General features: G+C 41.6%; 5 non-coding genes across 5 annotated transcripts; all 5 read right to left on the reverse strand.

Moving 5' to 3' along the window:
- Positions 1-3,298: 3,298 nt before the first annotated feature.
- On the reverse strand, positions 3,299-3,371 carry TRNAV-CAC (transfer RNA valine (anticodon CAC)). Its single transcript has one exon. It is a non-coding gene; the product is annotated as a tRNA-Val (tRNA).
- A 2,314-nt stretch (positions 3,372-5,685) lies between these two features.
- On the reverse strand, positions 5,686-5,758 carry TRNAV-CAC (transfer RNA valine (anticodon CAC)). Its single transcript has one exon. It is a non-coding gene; the product is annotated as a tRNA-Val (tRNA).
- A 272-nt stretch (positions 5,759-6,030) lies between these two features.
- TRNAP-UGG (transfer RNA proline (anticodon UGG)) lies at positions 6,031-6,102 on the reverse strand. The gene has a single exon. It is a non-coding gene; the product is annotated as a tRNA-Pro (tRNA).
- Positions 6,103-8,427: 2,325 nt separating this feature from the next.
- TRNAP-UGG (transfer RNA proline (anticodon UGG)) lies at positions 8,428-8,499 on the reverse strand. Its single transcript has one exon. It is a non-coding gene; the product is annotated as a tRNA-Pro (tRNA).
- A 1,970-nt stretch (positions 8,500-10,469) lies between these two features.
- On the reverse strand, positions 10,470-10,542 carry TRNAV-CAC (transfer RNA valine (anticodon CAC)). Its single transcript has one exon. It is a non-coding gene; the product is annotated as a tRNA-Val (tRNA).
- Between the last annotated feature and the right edge of the window lie 4,339 nt (positions 10,543-14,881).

Consider the following 14,881-nt stretch of genomic DNA (forward strand, 5'->3'; position numbering starts at 1 on the left):
GATTGAAATAAAGTCTGTTTATATTGACGCTCTCTCTCTCCCTATATATACATACATGCATACACACACACACACAGGTATGTCATGCATTTCTTCAGATTTGTTTCAACCATTTACCATTTATTGGAGAATCCCTACTTTTCAAGTGACTGCAAATGAAGTCATCTCTGGCACTTTTTGTGCAAAGTAAGAGACACACATGACACCTTTTTATAAAAGTCATCGGTTTCTTTGTTACTGTGTACTTTCAAAGCATGGGGCTTTCACACGTCAGGTAAACCTGATTACCACTACACAACAAAAGCAGATGCAGCTTTCTTATCTATGTCGTGATAGAACAGTTGTGAATTGAGTAGAAGAAGGGCCCTGATGTGATACTTATTACATGCAGCCTGTAAGATAGTCAAACATGCAGGCTAGGAAGGAAGATGCAAATATCAATGTATTAGAAAAACACCTAAAGGCGAGTGATATGCTTTCATTCATGCATGGCTAGGAAAAATCGCCATACTGTTGCAAACATTCTTACACCACCAACTGGAAATAAATGATTCTGACATTAAACGTAAAGGTGACAATGCATTTGTATCATCACCCTGAGAAGGATCATCTTGGAATTGAGCCGAGGGCCTCTGCACTCAAAGCCAGAAACACTCCACTAAAATAAGATTCCTGTTGGTGCCAACAATTCTCCATGTTAATGCTTGTTCTAGGTGACCAGTGAACCGATTGCAGGGCTCTTTTGAAAGCAAGGTCTGAGAACCAACAGATACATCCACACGCCGATTACTTTAGTGTTTTGAGAGAATTCCCTTTCTTGGAACGAGATTGCATGAAATAATCTTCAGGGCTTGGACAATTCCATGGCAAAACGGCACCTATCAACATTGTAGCCAACACAATATAACAACTGTTTCTGCCCGGTTTCGAACCGGGGACCTTTCGCGTGTGAGGCGAACTTGATAACCACTACACTACAGAAACAGATACCTACAGTTGATTTTTCTGTAATGAAACTGCTCCGAACTGGCTATTCCATGGGCCTCTGGCTTTAGATTTCTTTCATGCAACCTGCCCGACATCCCTAGCTGAACGCTCGTACATGCCATGCAAGACCAGATGTTTGGTATTAGCTCAGACTGGGCAGGGCTGAAGCATGAGACTCTAGCAAAGAATTATCCACTACTGCAAAGAAAAAATTGATGTTGGTTTTGAAACGCAAACTTCAAAACAACTTGAAAAGAGTACCAAGAAAAGGGCTCGTCCGGGATTTGAACCTGGAACCTCTCGCACCCAAAGCGAGAATCATACCCCTAGACCAACGAGCCCTCAAAATCCTCTTACCTCTCAAAAGCTAATACCGGCTCTAAGCCCGCAATGAAGATCATGCTGGTATCTTTATGATGCTTGGTCTGTGAATACGCATGAAAGTCAGTCTCAACTTACCCTTTCTCAAACGATAGCACTATCATTTACAAGTGTCTCCTTTTATTCCGTCCCAGCTTTGGACACGTCTTACAGGAAGTCAGCCCTTATTTATATATTTCTTCAGTGGCTGAAGCTTAATGAGAAAGAGTAACAAGTTGTTCATAACAACATAAGAAACACATTGTGCATTTTCTCTCAAATACTCCTTCACTTTGTGCCAAAAGAAATACCAAGGTGAATACCTAGGCCACAGATTCAAGCTAAAGATCTTCCTGCTGAATGCAAGGCGCAATAAAAACTGCATATCGCTGGACTAAAGCATTCCTTGCATAGCCTCTAACATCATAACATAACTGAGCTGCTAGCAGCAAGCTAACCAATACCTTTCTGAAATGAGAATGACATGTGCTTATCGGCTCGATCAGGGCTCGATCAGGCGAGATTTAGAAAAGGTGGAAAGGGTCCAAGTGGATGCCCCTTCCTTTTTAGGGTGGGTCCTGCTGACTATCATAGGATTGCTTGTAAAAGTGGCCAGGGTCAGAGGAAAAGCTGCCAACACTTCTTAGCGTTCTCTATAGATGCAGCCATTTTCTGTGACTGTAATTTCGGCCTTTTCCCAGAAGTCTCTATTCTGCCTATGCAAATTAACAAAAGCAGTGCTTATTCCTCACTTGCTCAAATGTCCTTCCTGTCCAGAAAGCTCTGATTAAGCATGCTTATTTTCTTTTTCTGGGATATTTTAAATTGTTTCGCTGTCCAGTCTGTGGCAGTAGAAAGCTGCTTATGATGCCAGGTTTTGATGAATCCCCAAGGTACAAGTACAGAGGAATATATCAGTCTCTAGGATATGGAACTTTTAGCTAAAACATCACAATATGTGATGCTTGCCAAGAAAACACTACATTCTGGAGCGCTGATGATCAGAACATTCTGCTCCTGAAGGATAGAAAAGACAGCTTGATTGAAATAAAGTCTGTTTATATTGACGCTCTCTCTCTCCCTATATATACATACATGCGTACACACACACACACAGGTATGTCATGCATTTCTTCAGATTTGTTTCAACCATTTACCATTTATTGGAGAATCCCTACTTTTCAAGTGACTGCAAATGAAGTCATCTCTGGCACTTTTTGTGCAAAGTAAGAGACACACATGACACCTTTTTATAAAAGTCATCGGTTTCTTTGTTACTTGGTACTTTCAAAGCATGGGGCTTTCACACGTCAGGTAAACCTGATTACCACTACACAACAAAAGCAGATGCAGCTTTCTTATCTATGTCGTGATAGAACAGTTGTGAATTGAGTAGAAGAAGGGCCCTGATGTGATACTTATTACATGCAGCCTGTAAGATAGTCAAACATGCAGGCTAGGAAGGAAGATGCAAATATCAATGTATTAGAAAAACACCTAAAGGCGAGTGATATGCTTTCATTCATGCATGGCTAGGAAAAATCGCCATACTGTTGCAAACATTCTTACACCACCAACTGGAAATAAATGATTCTGACATTAAACGTAAAGGTGACAATGCATTTGTATCATCACCCTGAGAAGGATCATCTTGGAATTGAGCCGAGGGCCTCTGCACTCAAAGCCAGAAACACTCCACTAAAATAAGATTCCTGTTGGTGCCAACAATTCTCCATGTTAATGCTTGTTCTAGGTGAGCAGTGAACCGATTGCAGGGCTCTTTTGAAAGCAAGGTCTGAGAACCAACAGATACATCCACACGCCGATTACTTTAGTGTTTTGAGAGAATTCCCTTTCTTGGAACGAGATTGCATGAAATAATCTTCAGGGCTTGGACAATTCCATGGCAAAACGGCACCTATCAACATTGTAGCCAACACAATATAACAACTGTTTCTGCCCGGTTTCGAACCGGGGACCTTTCGCGTGTGAGGCGAACGTGATAACCACTACACTACAGAAACAGATACCTACAGTTGATTTTTCTGTAATGAAACTGCTCCGAACTGGCTATTCCATGGGCCTCTGGCTTTAGATTTCTTTCATGCAACCTGCCCGACATCCCTAGCTGAACGCTCGTACATGCCATGCAAGACCAGATGTTTGGTATTAGCTCAGACTGGGCAGGGCTGAAGCATGAGACTCTAGCAAAGAATTATCCACTACTGCAAAGAAAAAATTGATGTTGGTTTTGAAACGCAAACTTCAAAACAACTTGAAAAGAGTACCAAGAAAAGGGCTCGTCCGGGATTTGAACCTGGGACCTCTCGCACCCAAAGCGAGAATCATACCCCTAGACCAACGAGCCCTCAAAATCCTCTTACCTCTCAAAAGCTAATACCGGCTCTAAGCCCGCAATGAAGATCATGCTGGTATCTTTATGATGCTTGGTCTGTGAATACGCATGAAAGTCAGTCTCAACTTACCCTTTCTCAAACGATAGCACTATCATTTACAAGTGTCTCCTTTTATTCCGTCCCAGCTTTGGACACGTCTTACAGGAAGTCAGCCCTTATTTATATATTTCTGCAGTGGCTGAAGCTTAATGAGAAAGAGTAACAAGTTGTTCATAACAACATAAGAAACACATTGTGCATTTTCTCTCAAATACTCCTTCACTTTGTGCCAAAAAAAATACCAAGGTGAATACCTAGGCCACAGATTCAAGCTAAAGATCTTCCTGCTGAATGCAAGGCGCAATAAAAACTGCATATCGCTGGACTAAAGCATTCCTTGCATAGCCTCTAACATCATAACATAACTGAGCTGCTAGCAGCAAGCTAACCAATACCTTTCTGAAATGAGAATGACATGTGCTTATCGGCTCGATCAGGGCTCGATCAGGCGAGATTTAGAAAAGGTGGAAAGGGTCCAAGTGGATGCCCCTTCCTTTTTAGGGTGGGTCCTGCTGACTATCATAGGATTGCTTGTAAAAGTGGCCAGGGTCAGAGGAAAAGCTGCCAACACTTCTTAGCGTTCTCTATAGATGCAGCCATTTTCTGTGACTGTAATTTCGGCCTTTTCCCAGAAGTCTCTATTCTGCCTATGCAAATTAACAAAAGCAGTGCTTATTCCTCACTTGCTCAAATGTCCTTCCTGTCCAGAAAGCTCTGATTAAGCATGCTTATTTTCTTTTTCTGGGATATTTTAAATTGTTTCGCTGTCCAGTCTGTGGCAGTAGAAAGCTGCTTATGATGCCAGGTTTTGATGAATCCCCAAGGTACAAGTACAGAGGAATATATCAGTCTCTAGGATATGGAACTTTTAGCTAAAACATCACAATATGTGATGCTTGCCAAGAAAACACTACATTCTGGAGCGCTGATGATCAGAACATTCTGCTCCTGAAGGATAGAAAAGACAGCTTGATTGAAATAAAGTCTGTTTATATTGACGCTCTCTCTCTCCCTATATATACATACATGCGTACACACACACACACAGGAATGTCATGCATTTCTTCAGATTTGTTTCAACCATTTACCATTTATTGGAGAATCCCTACTTTTCAAGTGACTGCAAATGAAGTCATCTCTGGCACTTTTTGTGCAAAGTAAGAGACACACATGACACCTTTTTATAAAAGTCATCGGTTTCTTTGTTACTTGGTACTTTCAAAGCATGGGGCTTTCACACGTCAGGTAAACCTGATTACCACTACACAACAAAAGCAGATGCAGCTTTCTTATCTATGTCGTGATAGAACAGTTGTGAATTGAGTAGAAGAAGGGCCCTGATGTGATACTTATTACATGCAGCCTGTAAGATAGTCAAACATGCAGGCTAGGAAGGAAGATGCAAATATCAATGTATTAGAAAAACACCTAAAGGCGAGTGATATGCTTTCATTCATGCATGGCTAGGAAAAATCGCCATACTGTTGCAAACATTCTTACACCACCAACTGGAAATAAATGATTCTGACATTAAACGTAAAGGTGACAATGCATTTGTATCATCACCTTGAGAAGGATCATCTTGGAATTGAGCCGAGGGCCTCTGCACTCAAAGCCAGAAACACTCCACTAAAATAAGATTCCTGTTGGTGCCAACAATTCTCCATGTTAATGCTTGTTCTAGGTGAGCAGTGAACCGATTGCAGGGCTCTTTTGAAAGCAAGGTCTGAGAACCAACAGATACATCCACACGCCGATTACTTTAGTGTTTTGAGAGAATTCCCTTTCTTGGAACGAGATTGCATGAAATAATCTTCAGGGCTTGGTCAATTCCATGGCAAAACGGCACCTATCAACATTGTAGCCAACACAATATAACAACTGTTTCTGCCCGGTTTCGAACCGGGGACCTTTCGCGTGTGAGGCAAACGTGATAACCACTACACTACAGAAACAGATACCTACAGTTGATTTTTCTGTAATGAAACTGCTCTGAACTGGCTATTCCATGGGCCTCTGGCTTTAGATTTCTTTCATGCAACCTGCCCGACATCCCTAGCTGAACGCTCGTACATGCCATGCAAGACCAGATGTTTGGTATTAGCTCAGACTGGGCAGGGCTGAAGCATGAGACTCTAGCAAAGAATTATCCACTACTGCAAAGAAAAAATTGATGTTGGTTTTGAAACGCAAACTTCAAAACAACTTGAAAAGAGTACCAAGAAAAGGGCTCGTCCGGGATTTGAACCCGGGACCTCTCGCACCCAAAGCGAGAATCATACCCCTAGACCAACGAGCCCTCAAAATCCTCTTACCTCTCAAAAGCTAATACCGGCTCTAAGCCCGCAATGAAGATCATGCTGGTATCTTTATGATGCTTGGTCTGTGAATACGCATGAAAGTCAGTCTCAACTTACCCTTTCTCAAACGATAGCACTATCATTTACAAGTGTCTCCTTTTATTCCGTCCCAGCTTTGGACACGTCTTACAGGAAGTCAGCCCTTATTTATATATTTCTTCAGTGGCTGAAGCTTAATGAGAAAGAGTAACAAGTTGTTCATAACAACATAAGAAACACATTGTGCATTTTCTCTTAAATACTCCTTCACTTTGTGCCAAAAGAAATACCAAGGTGAATACCTAGGCCACAGATTCAAGCTAAAGATCTTCCTGCTGAATGCAAGGCGCAATAAAAACTGCATATCGCTGGACTAAAGCATTCCTTGCATAGCCTCTAACATCATAACATAACTGAGCTGCTAGCAGCAGGCTAACCAATACCTTTCTGAAATGAGAATGACATGTGCTTATCTGCTCAATCAGTGCTCAATTAGGCTCGATCAGGCGAGATTTAGAAAAGGTGGAAAGGGTCCAAGTGGATGCCCCTTCCTTTTTAGGGTGGGTCCTGCTGACTATCATAGGATTGCTTGTAAAAGTGGCCAGGGTCAGAGGAAAAGCTGCCAACACTTCTTAGCGTTCTCTATAGATGCAGCCTTTTTCTGTGACTGTAATTTCGGCCTTTTCCCAGAAGTCTCTATTCTGCCTATGCAAATTAACAAAAGCAGTGCTTATTCCTCACTTGCTCAAAGGTCCTTCCTGTCCAGAAAGCTCTGATTAAGCATGCTTATTTTCTTTTTCTGGGATATTTTAAATTGTTTCGCTGTCCAGTCTGTGGCAGTAGAAAGCTGCTTATGATGCCAGGTTTTGATGAATCCCCAAGGTACAAGTACAGAGGAATATATCAGTCTCTAGGATATGGAACTTTTAGCTAACACATCACAATATGTGATGCTTGCCAAGAAAACACTACATTCTGGAGCGCTGATGATCAGAACATTCTGCTCCTGAAGGATAGAAAAGACAGCTTGATTGAAATAAAGTCTGTTTATATTGACGCTCTCTCTCTCCCTATATATACATACATGCATACACACACACACACAGGTATGTCATGCATTTCTTCAGATTTGTTTCAACCATTTACCATTTATTGGAGAATCCCTACTTTTCAAGTGACTGCAAATGAAGTCATCTCTGGCACTTTTTGTGCAAAGTAAGAGACACACATGACACCTTATTATAAAAGTCATCGGTTTCTTTGTTACTGTGTACTTTCAAAGCATGGGGCTTTCACACGTCAGGTAAACCTGATTACCACTACACAACAAAAGCAGATGCAGCTTTCTTATCTATGTCGTGATAGAACAGTTGTGAATTGAATAGAAGAAGGGCCCTGATGTGATACTTATTACATGCAGCCTGTAAGATAGTCAAACATGCAGGCTAGGAAGGAAGATGCAAATATCAATGTATTAGAAAAACACCTAAAGGCGAGTGATATGCTTTCATTCATGCATGGCTAGGAAAAATCGCCATACTGTTGCAAACATTCTTACACCACCAACTGGAAATAAATGATTCTGACATTAAACGTAAAGGTGAGAATGCATTTGTATCATCACCTTGAGAAGGATCATCTTGGAATTGAGCCGAGGGCCTCTGCACTCAAAGCCAGAAACACTCCACTAAAATAAGATTCCTGTTGGTGCCAACAATTCTCCATGTTAATGCTTGTTCTAGGTGAGCAGTGAACCGATTGCAGGGCTCTTTTGAAAGCAAGGTCTGAGAACCAACAGATACATCCACACGCCGATTACTTTAGTGTTTTGAGAGAATTCCCTTTCTTGGAACGAGATTGTATGAAATAATCTTCAGGGCTTGGACAATTCCATGGCAAAACGGCACCTATCAACATTGTAGCCAACACAATATAACAACTGTTTCTGCCCGGTTTCGAACCGGGGACCTTTCGCGTGTGAGGCGAACTTGATAACCACTACACTACAGAAACAGATACCTACAGTTGATTTTTCTGTAATGAAACTGCTCCGAACTGGCTATTCCATGGGCCTCTGGCTTTAGATTTCTTTCATGCAACCTGCCCGACATCCCTAGCTGAACGCTCGTACATGCCATGCAAGACCAGATGTTTGGTATTAGCTCAGACTGGGCAGGGCTGAAGCATGAGACTCTAGCAAAGAATTATCCACTACTGCAAAGAAAAAATTGATGTTGGTTTTGAAACGCAAACTTCAAACCAACTTGAAAAGAGTACCAAGAAAAGGGCTCGTCCGGGATTTGAACCCGGGACCTCTCGCACCCAAAGCGAGAATCATACCCCTAGACCAACGAGCCCTCAAAATCCTCTTACCTCTCAAAAGCTAATACCGGCTCTAAGCCCGCAATGAAGATCATGCTGGTATCTTTATGATGCTTGGTCTGTGAATACGCATGAAAGTCAGTCTCAACTTACCCTTTCTCAAACGATAGCACTATCATTTACAAGTGTCTCCTTTTATTCCGTCCCAGCTTTGGACACGTCTTACAGGAAGTCAGCCCTTATTTATATATTTCTGCAGTGGCTGAAGCTTAATGAGAAAGAGTAACAAGTTGTTCATAACAACATAAGAAACACATTGTGCATTTTCTCTCAAATACTCCTTCACTTTGTGCCAAAAGAAATACCAAGGTGAATACCTAGGCCACAGATTCAAGCTAAAGATCTTCCTGGTGAAGGCAAGGCGCAATAAAAACTGCATATCGCTGGACTAAAGCATTCCTTGCATAGCCTCTAACATCATAACATAACTGAGCTGCTAGCAGCAAGCTAACCAATACCTTTCTGAAATGAGAATGACATGTGCTTATCTGCTCAATCAGTGCTCAATCAGGCGAGATTTAGAAAAGGTGGAAAGGGTCCAAGTGGATGCCCCTTCCTTTTTAGGGTGGGTCCTGCTGACTATCATAGGATTGCTTGTAAAAGTGGTCAGGGTCAGAGGAAAAGCTGCCAACACTTCTTAGCGTTCTCTATAGATGCAGCCATTTTCTGTGACTGTAATTTCGGCCTTTTCCCAGAAGTCTCTATTCTGCCTATGCAAATTAACAAAAGCAGTGCTTATTCCTCACTTGCTCAAAGGTCCTTCCTGTCCAGAAAGCTCTGATTAAGCATGCTTATTTTCTTTTTCTGGGATATTTTAAATTGTTTCGCTGTCCAGTCTGTGGCAGTAGAAAGCTGCTTATGATGCCAGGTTTTGATGAATCCCCAAGGTACAAGTACAGAGGAATATATCAGTCTCTAGGATATGGAACTTTTAGCTAACACATCACAATATGTGATGCTTGCCAAGAAAACACTACATTCTGGAGCGCTGATGATCAGAACATTCTGCTCCTGAAGGATAGAAAAGACAGCTTGATTGAAATAAAGTCTGTTTATATTGACGCTCTCTCTCTCCCTATATATACATACATGCGTACACACACACACACAGGTATGTCATGCATTTCTTCAGATTTGTTTCAACCATTTACCATTTATTGGAGAATCCCTACTTTTCAAGTGACTGCAAATGAAGTCATCTCTGGCACTTTTTGTGCAAAGTAAGAGACGCACATGACACCTTTTTATAAAAGTCATCGGTTTCTTTGTTACTGTGTACTTTCAAAGCATGGGGCTTTCACACGTCAGGTAAACCTGATTACCACTACACAACAAAAGCAGATGCAGCTTTCTTATCTATGTCGTGATAGAACAGTTGTGAATTGAGTAGAAGAAGGGCCCTGATGTGATACTTATTACATGCAGCCTGTAAGATAGTCAAACATGCAGGCTAGGAAGGAAGATGCAAATATCAATGTATTAGAAAAACACCTAAAGGCGAGTGATATGCTTTCATTCATGCATGGCTAGGAAAAATCGCCATACTGTTGCAAACATTCTTACACCACCAACTGGAAATAAATGATTCTGACATTAAACGTAAAGGTGACAATGCATTTGTATCATCACCTTGAGAAGGATCATCTTGGAATTGAGCCGAGGGCCTCTGCACTCAAAGCCAGAAACACTCCACTAAAATAAGATTCCCGTTGGTGCCAACAATTCTCCATCTTAATGCTTGTTCTAGGTGAGCAGTGAACCGATTGCAGGGCTCTTTTGAAAGCAAGGTCTGAGAACCAACAGATACATCCACACGCCGATTACTTTAGTGTTTTGAGAGAATTCCCTTTCTTGGAACGAGATTGCATGAAATAATCTTCAGGGCTTGGACAATTCCATGGCAAAACGGCACCTATCAACATTGTAGCCAACACAATATAACAACTGTTTCTGCCCGGTTTCGAACCGGGGACCTTTCGCGTGTGAGGCGAACGTGATAACCACTACACTACAGAAACAGATACCTACAGTTGATTTTTCTGTAATGAAACTGCTCCGAACTGGCTATTCCATGGGCCTCTGGCTTTAGATTTCTTTCATGCAACCTGCCCGACATCCCTAGCTGAACGCTCGTACATGCCATGCAAGACCAGATGTTTGGTATTAGCTCAGACTGGGCAGGGCTGAAGCATGAGACTCTAGCAAAGAATTATCCACTACTGCAAAGAAAAAATTGATGTTGGTTTTGAAACGCAAACTTCAAAACAACTTGAAAAGAGTACCAAGAAAAGGGCTCGTCCGGGATTTGAACCCAGGACCTCTCGCACCCAAAGCGAGAATCATACCCCTAGACCAACGAGCCCTCAAAATCCTCTTACCTCTCAAAAGCTAATAACGGCTCTAAGCCCGCAATGAAGATCATGCTGGTATCTTTATGATGCTTGGTCTGTGAATACGCATGAAAGTCAGTCTCAACTTACCCTTTCTCAAACGATAGCACTATCATTTACAAGTGTCTCCTTTTATTCCGTCCCAGCTTTGGACACGTCTTACAGGAAGTCAGCCCTTATTTATATATTTCTGCAGTGGCTGAAGCTTAATGAGAAAGAGTAACAAGTTGTTCATAACAGCATAAGAAACACATTGTGCATTTTCTCTCAAATACTCCTTCACTTTGTGCCAAAAGAAATACCACGGTGAATACCTAGGCCACAGATTCAAGCTAAAGATCTTCCTGCTGAATGCAAGGCGCAATAAAAACTGCATATCGCTGGACTAAAGCATTCCTTGCATAGCCTCTAACATCATAACATAACTGAGCTGCTAGCAGCAAGCTAACCAATACCTTTCTGAAATGAGAATTACATGTGCTTATCTGCTCAATCAGTGCTCGATCAGGCGAGATTTAGAAAAGGTGGAAAGGGTCCAAGTGGATGCCCCTTCCTTTTTAGGGTGGGTCCTGCTGACTATCATAGGATTGCTTGTAAAAGTGGCCAGGGTCAGAGGAAAAGCTGCCAACACTTCTTAGCGTTCTCTATAGATGCAGCCATTTTCTGTGACTGTAATTTCGGCCTTTTCCCAGAAGTCTCTATTCTGCCTATGCAAATTAACAAAAGCAGTGCTTATTCCTCACTTGCTCAAATGTCCTTCCTGTCCAGAAAGCTCTGATTAAGCATGCTTATTTTCTTTTTCTGGGATATTTTAAATTGTTTCGCTGTCCAGTCTGTGGCAGTAGAAAGCTGCTTATGATGCCAGGTTTTGATGAATCCCCAAGGTACAAGTACAGAGGAATATATCAGTCTCTAGGATATGGAACTTTTAGCTAACACATCACAATATGTGATGCTTGCCAAGAAAACACTACATTCTGGAGCGCTGATGATCAGAACATTCTGCTCCTGAAGGATAGAAAAGACAGCTTGATTGAAATAAAGTCTGTTTATATTGACGCTCTCTCTCTCCCTATATATACATACATGCATACACACACACACACAGGTATGTCATGCATTTCTTCAGATTTGTTTCAACCATTTACCATTTATTGGAGAATCCCTACTTTTCAAGTGACTGCAAATGAAGTCATCTCTGGCACTTTTTGTGCAAAGTAAGAGACACACATGACACCTTTTTATAAAAGTCATCGGTTTCTTTGTTACTGTGTACTTTCAAAGCATGGGGCTTTCACACGTCAGGTAAACCTGATTACCACTACACAACAAAAGCAGATGCAGCTTTCTTATCTATGTCGTGATAGAACAGTTGTGAATTGAGTAGAAGAAGGGCCCTGATGTGATACTTATTACATGCAGCCTGTAAGATAGTCAGACATGCAGGCTAGGAAGGAAGATGCAAATATCAATGTATTAGAAAAACACCTAAAGGCGAGTGATATGCTTTCATTCATGCATGGCTAGGAAAAATCGCCATACTGTTGCAAACATTCTTACACCACCAACTGGAAATAAATGATTCTGACATTAAACGTAAAGGTGACAATGCATTTGTATCATCACCCTGAGAAGGATCATCTTGGAATTGAGCCGAGGGCCTCTGCACTCAAAGCCAGAAACACTCCACTAAAATAAGATTCCTGTTGGTGCCAACAATTCTCCATGTTAATGCTTGTTCTAGGTGAGCAGTGAACCGATTGCAGGGCTCTTTTGAAAGCAAGGTCTGAGAACCAACAGATACATCCACACGCCGATTACTTTAGTGTTTTGAGAGAATTCCCTTTCTTGGAACGAGATTGCATGAAATAATCTTCAGGGCTTGGACAATTCCATGGCAAAACGGCACCTATCAACATTGTAGCCAACACAATATAACAACTGTTTCTGCCCGGTTTCGAACCGGGGACCTTTCGCGTGTGAGGCGAACTTGATAACCACTACACTACAGAAACAGATACCTACAGTTGATTTTTCTGTAATGAAACTGCTCCGAACTGGCTATTCCATGGGCCTCTGGCTTTAGATTTCTTTCATGCAACCTGCCCGACATCCCTAGCTGAACGCTCGTACATGCCATGCAAGACCAGATGTTTGGTATTAGCTCAGACTGGGCAGGGCTGAAGCATGAGACTCTAGCAAAGAATTATCCACTACTGCAAAGAAAAAATTGATGTTGGTTTTGAAACGCAAACTTCAAAACAACTTGAAAAGAGTACCAAGAAAAGGGCTCGTCCGGGATTTGAACCTGGAACCTCTCGCACCCAAAGCGAGAATCATACCCCTAGACCAACGAGCCCTCAAAATCCTCTTACCTCTCAAAAGCTAATACCGGCTCTAAGCCCGCAATGAAGATCATGCTGGTATCTTTATGATGCTTGGTCTGTGAATACGCATGAAAGTCAGTCTCAACTTACCCTTTCTCAAACGATAGCACTATCATTTACAAGTGTCTCCTTTTATTCCGTCCCAGCTTTGGACACGTCTTACAGGAAGTCAGCCCTTATTTATATATTTCTTCAGTGGCTGAAGCTTAATGAGAAAGAGTAACAAGTTGTTCATAACAACATAAGAAACACATTGTGCATTTTCTCTCAAATACTCCTTCACTTTGTGCCAAAAGAAATACCAAGGTGAATACCTAGGCCACAGATTCAAGCTAAAGATCTTCCTGCTGAATGCAAGGCGCAATAAAAACTGCATATCGCTGGACTAAAGCATTCCTTGCATAGCCTCTAACATCATAACATAACTGAGCTGCTAGCAGCAAGCTAACCAATACCTTTCTGAAATGAGAATGACATGTGCTTATCTGCTCAATCAGGCTCGATCAGGCGAGATTTAGAAAAGGTGGAAAGGGTCCAAGTGGATGCCCCTTCCTTTTTAGGGTGGGTCCTGCTGACTATCATAGGATTGCTTGTAAAAGTGGCCAGGGTCAGAGGAAAAGCTGCCAACACTTCTTAGCATTCTCTATAGATGCAGCCATTTTCTGTGACTGTAATTTCGGCCTTTTCCCAGAAGTCTCTATTCTGCCTATGCAAATTAACAAAAGCAGTGCTTATTCCTCACTTGCTCAAATGTCCTTCCTGTCCAGAAAGCTCTGATTAAGCATGCTTATTTTCTTTTTCTGGGATATTTTAAATTGTTTCGCTGTCCAGTCTGTGGCAGTAGAAAGCTGCTTATGATGCCAGGTTTTGATGAATCCCCAAGGTACAAGTACAGAGGAATATATCAGTCTCTAGGATATGGAACTTTTAGCTAACACATCACAATATGTGATGCTTGCCAAGAAAACACTACATTCTGGAGCGCTGATGATCAGAACATTCTGCTCCTGAAGGATAGAAAAGACAGCTTGATTGAAATAAAGTCTGTTTATATTGACGCTCTCTCTCTCCCTATATATACATACATGCATACACACACACACACAGGTATGTCATGCATTTCTTCAGATTTGTTTCAACCATTTACCATTTATTGGAGAATCCCTACTTTTCAAGTGACTGCAAATGAAGTCATCTCTGGCACTTTTTGTGCAAAGTAAGAGACACACATGACACCTTTTTATAAAAGTCATCGGTTTCTTTGTTACTGTGTACTTTCAAAGCATGGGGCTTTCACACGTCAGGTAAACCTGATTACCACTACACAACAAAAGCAGATGCAGCTTTCTTATCTATGTCGTGATAGAACAGTTGTGAATTGAGTAGAAGAAGGGCCCTGATGTGATACTTATTACATGCAGCCTGTAAGATAGTCAAACATGCAGGCTAGGAAGGAAGATGCAAATATCAATGTATTAGAAAAACACCTAAAGGCGTGTGATATGCTTTCATTCATGCATGGCTAGGAAAAATCGCCATACTGTTGCAAACATTCTTACACCACCAACTGGAAATAAATG

Source organism: Triturus cristatus, chromosome 8 (genome assembly GCF_964204655.1).
Source record: "Triturus cristatus chromosome 8, aTriCri1.1, whole genome shotgun sequence".
NCBI lineage: Eukaryota > Metazoa > Chordata > Amphibia > Caudata > Salamandridae > Triturus > Triturus cristatus.